Source organism: Vicugna pacos, chromosome 12 (genome assembly GCF_048564905.1).
Source record: "Vicugna pacos chromosome 12, VicPac4, whole genome shotgun sequence".
NCBI classification, from domain to species: domain Eukaryota; kingdom Metazoa; phylum Chordata; class Mammalia; order Artiodactyla; family Camelidae; genus Vicugna; species Vicugna pacos.
The window spans coordinates 12,285,617-12,293,030 of NC_132998.1; the positions used below are offsets into that span (position 1 = coordinate 12,285,617).

Sequence of the window (7,414 nt, forward strand, 5' to 3'; positions counted from 1 at the left end):
CTTATATAAATCTCTTGACCTTCAACTTGTCTATATTCTTTCATTTTAAGTGTGTCTCTTATAAATAACATATTGCTAGAGCTTAATTTTTAAATCCAATCTGAGCTCCAACCTGAGTTTTTGCCTTCTCATTGTTGGATTCAATTGATTAACATTTATTGTAATTTCAGTTATATTAGAAGTTATTTTTGCCACCTTTTTATATAGATGAATAAGATGGACAACTCTCTAATGAGCTAATCAGCAAATAAGAAGATGTAAACAATCAAATCACATAATGAAATTAAGGGAACTAGCTATAGATATAACAGATAGAAAAGAATACTATGGTCAGTTATAGCCTAGTACACTAAATAAGTAAAGTAGGTGATTTGGGAAGAATTTAAAATGCTAAAACTGTCAAAAGAAATTAAAAATATGAACAGACCAAATACCTATAAATAAACTGAAAAATAATTAAATACCTTATCCCTAGAAAAAAGCCTTAGGCTTATATGATTTTACAGTGAGTTTCACCAAGTCTTCAAGGAACAAAGAATCCTTCTATCAATTAAATTGTTCCAAAAAATAGGAAGAGAGGGAAAAATTATTTCCAAAATCAAACTGACAGTGTAAGAAAAGAGAATCATAATTCATGTTACTAATGAAGATAAATTTTTAAAAAGATGCAAATAAATATTATACAACTAAATTCAACAGTAAAGATGTTCTCCAAGGAATAGAAGAATGGCTTAAGATGAGAAAACTATCAATGTTATTGACCATATCTATGGATTAAAGGAGAAAAATCACATGAACATCCCCCAACTACAGAATAAAGTATTTAATAAAGTTAAACATTTAAAATTTCTGCAGTAAAACAGAAATATTATTTTTTTATACTAGCAGTAACAAACCAGAAATGGCAAGCTGCTATTCACAATAGCACCAAAAGTTATAAAGTATTTAACAATTAGTCTACAAATATGGCACAATACCTTTATCCTGAAAAATTTGAATCCCTAATAAAGGACATAAAAGAAGATCTGAAAAAGTAGATAAGCTACTTTCTTGGATAAGACAAATCAGCTTAGTAAAGAAGTCAACTCTTTCCAAACTGATCTATTAGTTCAAATCTTAATTTAAAATGTTAGCTGGAACTTTATAGAAATTTGACAAACTCACTCCAAAATGTATATGGAATAGTAACCCATGAAAAGATGTTAGTTTTGAAAAATAAAATTTAAAAGAGGATAATAATACCAACTATTAAGACCTAGCACACCATAGACATTTAAAAAACAGTAGCAGCAGCAAACCAGAGACATAAGGACAAATAGATAAAACAGAAAGCTTGGAAATAGACCCTTGATACATAGAACTTGACATACAAAAAAGGCAGCACCACGAAGGTGACAAAGCCATCTTTATCAGGAAAGAACAGACTGCGTAGAAATTATGTTGATAAAAATGGTTCACGATATGAAGAAAAATTAAGTTAAATCCTTACCTCACACTAAATTCAAAGGTAAACTTCAGATGGTTTAAAGCTATAAGTGGAAAAGTAAAACTATGAGACTAGTGGAAGAAGACGCAGGAGAGTATCTTTGTGACTTAAGGTGGGGAAAGGTTTCTTAAACAAGATCCAAAAATATGAAAATTAAATCAATGCAATGTCCACTTTAAATATCTTGCCATTTTATTTGTCAACTATACTTCAATAAAGCTGAATTTTTTTAAAAAATGAAGCTTAAGGCTAAAACTTGATGGATTATTTATCAGCATAGCAAAATTTAAGAGTTGGTAAATACTAAATCTTGGCATAATGTGTGGGGAAACTGACCTTTTGTGCACAGGAATTGAAAATCAAACTGTCTTAGCTGTTGTGGGAAGCAATTTGGAAATAAATACTTAGTGAAGTTAAATGTCTATGTGCGCTGTAATCCAAGATCCCATTTTTTAAATATATGCCCTAAAAAAAATGTCATGTAGATTACCATGGGAACATACACAAGTGTTCATTCCATGATAGCAGGGAGGTGGAAACAACTCAGATATTTTAACCAAACGAACAGGTACACAAAAATAGGGTGGGTGCAGATCATGGAAGAAATGTATCAACTGAAAGCAACAAACCAGGTTTACATATAGCACACAGGTAGATTTTAAACACATAATGTTAAGTGAAAAAAATAAGGATATTTAAAGCACACTATTATTTACGCATATTAAAAACAAATACACATTCTGGGTTCATACTACTGACATTTCTCATACTTCTTCCTAAAAACTGTACAAAGCAAAATGGAAAGCAAATAAAAATTCCTACAGCTGATACTAACTACAGGAAAAAATAATCCTACAATCTGCAATTCACATGCAGGTTGGGAAAAATACAGTAGAGACCATCTGTAACCCCCATAAGTGTACAGAGGTCACAATCTGAAAGAGTACAGGAGTATGGAGGGTCTCAGTGTTAGTAGAACCCAATAACATCAACAAAGGTTCACTTCCAGGAGGAAATCATCCAAACTTTAGTGGGAACAGCTGAGATCTGGTCTGAAATTTGGCAGATAGCACAGGCAAGAGCAGTCAAAACATTGGGCTTGAAAAATTCATAGGAACAAAAGTGACAGTCTTGAGAAGTGCCACGTTAAGAGAAAGAGGTACTTTGTAAAATAAAGTCATTGTTCCTTGGAGACAGTAGTAACTGGTGGTAAGTACTCCACCGGAAAAAAGAATAAGAGAATCAGAAGTCTGACTACAAAGTACTTTATAATTAAGAAAACTGCTCTTCACTATAACAACAGAAGAGGGAGCACTTGAGCTGATAAGCCAAGACAGATCCTCAAAACCCTCTTCATTCTTTCTGAAAGATTCATCCATAAAAGCCAACCCAGAAAAATCCAACATATTCCCACAAAATAACAATAACAACAACAAAAAAATCAGTATCCATACAAAATTATAAGAAAAACAAACAAAAAACAGAAACAAGACTCACAAATTTTGACAGATGAAAATACACCAAAAAAAAAAAAGCTGTCCAGCAGAAACCAAGACTTAACTACAAGATATGTAAGTATAGTGGATCCTGTGGTATGCTCTCCAGACACAGCCTTCAGGACTGAAACACTCATACCCCAAGTTGCTAGAATGTTGGTGGCTGAATCCTTCTCTAGGAGTTTCCTTTAGCCAAAGGAAACTCCCTTACCCAAGGTCTAACCCTCTCTCCAGGGTCCACCTTCATCCAATGACAAGATAAAGAGAGTCTTGCCTCAAGGAGGAACAATACTGAAGAACTATTCCGACTTCAAAGCTCCTCATGGTTTGGGCTGAGATCTTTGTTGTGACTGCTCACAGTCAGTGGTGTGCTGGAGCTGGCTCCTCCTGGCTTGTGAGAGCCATTTAACATTTTTAGGAATTTTGCAAGTAGGTTGTTAAACATAGCCATTACTAAAACTTAAAATTAAATAAACTATATTTAAAACCAAGCTAATAAATATTCAATACTCATGACTTCCTAATTATTTTACTAAATTTATTATTATCTATGCTCCTGAGGTTATATCTATTGTATCTGTGCATTTCTCCCCAGACCCATGTTCAGTGACATCATAATGGTAGCTTAAAATTGGCCATGATGAAAGTACTTACATGCTGGAAAGTGCTACAAATCAGGGCTTTTTTTACCACCTGAGAACTGGTTGTTAAACATTCACCCGCATACCACTAATTGCAGTTCAGCTCCTCCTTTTGTCCAATCCTCCTTCCTTAACGTTGTCACAGTGTTGATCCCAAAGGTACCCTCCAGTAAACTTCATGCATACAAATCTCTGTCTGAGAGTCTGTGTCCCAGGGAATGCAACCTGAAATAACAAAAGGAAAAGCTAGGACCAAATATACCATATAGGACATAGAGGATGAAAATAAAAGCAAAGAAAAATGAATGAGATTAAAAAGATCAAAAAGAAAGTAATATAGAAATCAGACAAACACCATCCCACATACATACTTATGGATGTCTAGATGAAGAAAATCAAAATAATGGAATAGAATTAATATTTACAACTATAATTCAAAAACACTTTTCTTGGGGGTAGAGTGTGGAGAAGACCTGAATCTACATATTGAAAGAGCACACCACATACCAAGTAAATAGACCCAAACTGGTCAACTCAGATTTATCCCAGAAAATTATTATACTTTAATACAAAGGAAAAAAAATTACCTGTGCTTTCCGACAGGAAGACCAAGTCGCTTTCTAAGGATAGAAAACCAGTTCGGCATCAGAGTTCTCAGCAACATTCAAACCCAGAAAATAGTAAAGCAACATCTACAATGTAATCAAGGGAAAGGAATGTGCACCAAGGATTTTAAATGCAGACAAGCTGTCCCATAAATAGCAAGGCTATAGAAAAAAGGTTTCAGTATGAAAAACATCTGGGACTATTATACTCGTAAGTCCTTGGTTGGACAAACCACCCAACTAAGAGAGGACTGAGAAATCTTCAGCAAAGATACTGGTGGTGTACACTGAACTGAATATATTATCTATATATCTAAGACTGAAACAAAAGTGGGAATAAGAATAGTATATAAATTTTATATGCTCTGACAATGTAGTCATAACTAAAAAAAAAAAAAGAGAAAAGGTAGAATAATCTCACTGATTGTCTAACAGGTTAAAAGGAGGAGTTAAAGAATGTCATTTAAAACCAACAACTGAATGTTATCAACCAAAACATATTTAGGAGGATAAGAACAAATATTAAGAAAAATAATATTACTAATTAAAATTGGATGATGGAGGGCACACAGGAGAGAGAAGAAGGTGGTTTCAAGTTCTTTCATTATTGCTCCAAGCAGGAAACTAATAGTCAATGTGTAAAGAAAAAGAGGACCAAGATATTATATGAGTATTTGTATAAAGGGAATCATTAGAACAAAAATATAAATATTCTTAAATATCAAGAGAAATACAAACAAAACAAAGAGCAAAAGAAACAGAACACACAGTTTTCTGGAAGACCATGGATTGTTTTGTGTTTATAAAGATGACATATTTGAGATCAAACATATCAGTTGTATCTGTCTGTCTGTCTATCTATGTAGGCTTAAATCACTTACAAGAAGAAAAAGATTTTCAGATTGACTTATAAAATAGAAACTAATTCTGGGCTCTATATAAGAGAGCCTAAAATAAAAGAATGAACAAAGATGTGCTGGGTAAATGCAAATTTTAAACAGCAAGTGTTATCATTTTCATATCAGACAAGGTAACATTCAAGCAAAAAACCATTAAATGAAATAAAGAAGGCCACTTCATAGGTGCTAAAAGCTACAATTCACTATGAAGATACAATAGTCATGAATATCTATGCAACAAGAAATACAGCAACAACTTTTGTAAAGTAGTAACTAGAGAAGTTTGAAGAAATAAACAGAAAAATGCTAATTAATGGTATCTCTCAGTCCAAGACAGTTCAAAGAAATAATAACAAAAAAAAGTAAGAATTTAAGAGAACTAAACAATATTGGTTAGCTTATCTATAAGATAAATAAAAGCTTTATCAAAGCTTTTATTGCAAAATATTACATGATGGTACGTCAGTTATCTGTTGCTGCTAACAACCTCCAAAATTCAATGGCTTAAAACAACACATATATATTATCTCACAATTTCTGTGGGTCAGGAGTTTAATAGCAGTTTAGCTGGCTGGTTCTGGCTCAAGGTCTTTCATGAGGCTGCAGTCAAGATTTTGGCTGGGGCTGCAGTCATCTCAAAGCTTGACTAGGGCTGGAGGATCAGCTTTCAAATTGGCTCACTCACATAGTTGTTGGCTAAGGCCATAAGGATCTCTCCATAGAGCCTCTAAGTATCCTTATGGCATGGTAGCTAACATCCCAGAACCAATGATCCAAGAGAGACAGAAAGGATGAAGCCACAATCCCTTTTTATGACCTACTCTCAAAAGTGTCACACTGTCATTTCTGCTACATTCTATTCATTAGAAACAAGTCCTAAGGTACTGCCCAAGTTCAAGAGGAAGGACGCTACCTTTTGAAGGGAAGAGTATCAAAGAATTTGTGAATTGTATTTTAAAACCACCACAGATGGTATACTAAAAGTAAAAATTTGGATTGTTTTTCTAATAAAATAAAAAATTGGCCTTTAAATATATAGTTTGCTGTCAATGCCTAGATAACAGAAGCGCCTTAAATCATGAAAATACTCTACACAAGAGCCTGTTAACTTTTGAGTCTTACATTCACAGTAGTCATTCAGTAGGCATAAGAAAGAAAGGGAGATTAAAAGGTTACAGCAAGAAAAACACAGAAACTATGTTTGGTCAGCATGACTCACTAATGGGAATGTTCCAACATTATCTGACTTGTTTGGAAGAAAAAAAAGACCTTTTAAGGATGGTGCAATTTAAGATTTTGGACTAGGTCCTGCTTGAGTTTAAAGGGCTTTGCCTTGATCAAGAGCCTCAAGCAGAGGACAAAGTAAGAGGATAATCATAATGTATTAGGTCTTTCTTGTATGTAAGTGGTGATTATCTCCAACTAGGATAAAAGCTACTTATAAAGGACCACATCTTTTCTTCCTTTCTTTTCCATCTACTTTAGCTGTCAATAAATGAACTACCTAACTGAAATCAAGATAAAGAAATATGGTCAGTCTTCAAGTACTAATTTATAATTACAAGAGTGCTGAAACTAAAGCCCTGGCTCCCAATTCTGCTAGGTAAATGAGCTAATTGAAGTTCATAGTTCTAATTCATCTTCTATTTAAAAACTCCCATTTACCAGATCCTGGCATTGTCTAATACTTAAAATCAAATAAGCAACCCTAAAACACAATTCTATACTTCTCTAATAAACCTTATTTAAAAAAATTGCTCAATGAAAGGAGCTAAATTGAGCACATCTGGGACTTCTTTCACGGTAAAGAATCTGTAGATCATTATTGAGAACCAACCAGCCAGAATTCAATTATCACAAAGTTCCATCACATTTAAATGATTGAAATATTTGCTTTCTAGATGAGGTCAGTTTCCATAAGGCTATGACCTGAATGAGATTGCTGACATTTTCTCACTCCTTGGGAAGGCATTTTATGTATTTATTCCAACATGCTTTAATCATACACTATTCCACATAATCCTCTTACCCAGTGGACCTAGTTCTGGGTGTTCCTTCAATGTTCAGATCTGGAAAATGTTAATAACGTTTCTGAAAATTACAATAACTAAAACTTTTCATTTCTTTTAATCCACATTTCCCAGTTTATTTACAAAGATAGAATATTTTAGGACCAATTTAAGACACATATGGTATGAGAGAATAACATGCCTGAGGTCTACTACACAGAGAAAATAATCTAAGGTAAATCATCTAATCTCTTTTTGCTTCAATTTCCAATTTCTAA

General features: G+C 33.5%; 1 protein-coding gene across 1 annotated transcript in view; it reads right to left on the reverse strand.

Moving 5' to 3' along the window:
* Positions 1-5,817, reverse strand: part of LARP4 (La ribonucleoprotein 4) — a 132,497-nt gene extending 126,680 nt beyond the window's left edge. The window contains exons 1-2 of the mRNA XM_072972819.1: positions 5,660-5,817; positions 3,637-3,848 (exon numbers count right to left, since the gene is read on the reverse strand). The gene's annotated coding sequence lies outside the window, so the exon portion shown is untranslated. The remainder of the gene's footprint in view (positions 1-3,636; positions 3,849-5,659) is intronic.
* Positions 5,818-7,414: the final 1,597 nt, after the last annotated feature.